Source organism: Pteropus medius, unplaced genomic scaffold, assembly GCF_902729225.1.
Source record: "Pteropus medius unplaced genomic scaffold, Ma_sr-lr_union100, whole genome shotgun sequence".
NCBI lineage: Eukaryota > Metazoa > Chordata > Mammalia > Chiroptera > Pteropodidae > Pteropus > Pteropus medius.
In genome coordinates this window covers 973,399-974,326 of record NW_024344433.1, presented here as the reverse complement: position 1 = coordinate 974,326, position 928 = coordinate 973,399, and the positions used below count along the sequence as shown (strand labels likewise).

General features: G+C 34.2%; 1 pseudogene; it reads left to right on the top strand.

Annotated features, from left to right (window-relative positions):
- The first annotated feature begins 809 nt into the window (after positions 1–809).
- Positions 810–928, top strand: LOC120610335 (uncharacterized; annotated as a pseudogene).

Here is a 928-nt window from a genome sequence, read left to right as displayed (position 1 = left end):
TGATTATTGCTCTTTATTAGCTTCTTTCTGTCCCTTTTGGTTTTATTTTGATAATCTTTTTCTAATTTTCTTGACATTGGTAAAAAATAAATTGAAGAATTAAAAATTTCAAGAGTTGATTTGAGTAAAAGTTGATTGGAGTTAGGCAATGCTAAACCCAAAGTGGTTAGGAGCATTCCATGACAGGAGCTAAGGGGAGCCTCTCAGAGAACAGTTGGAAGCAAAGCAAAGAAATCAGTTGATTGGCTATAGCTTAGGCATTTGCCATACTTGAAAAAAGACTAGATGGCTCTCTGTGATTTGCTGTCCTTAGGTTTTGATTTCTTAAAGTCCTTCAAGCATTTCCAGGCTCGGGTTTGGTTTGCTTACATAGGCTGCTAAGATATTAGAACCATCTCAGTATAATGGCTTCCTTATTTAATTAACAAAATGGTTGCTTACCTAATTGACTTTTGGCTTTTTTTTCCTCTCATAATGTACACTTTTAAAACTAGAAATTTCTCTCTAAGCATGGCTGTGGCTGAATGTTACCTCGTTTTTGTTGTCAGTTAACTTTAAATATTTCATATTTTCCACTGTAATTTCTACTTAGACTTCTCGATTACTTAGAATAATCATATCTTCCTGTTAAATTGATTCTTTATTATAAAATATTCTTTATCTGTAATAATAATTCTTGTCTTAATCTCTACTTTGTGTGGTATTAGTACAGCTATTATAGCTTACTTTTGGTTACTGTTTACATCATATATACTTTTTCTATTTTTTAAAATTCTTTCTGAGGCCCCATATTTAAAATGTCTCTTCTAGTCTACAGCCATGCTACCCTGAATAAGCCCTATCCCATCTGATCTCAGAAGCTAAGCAGAGTCAGGCCTGGCTAATACTTGGATGGGAGACCACCTAGGAAGACGAGGTACTGTAGGCA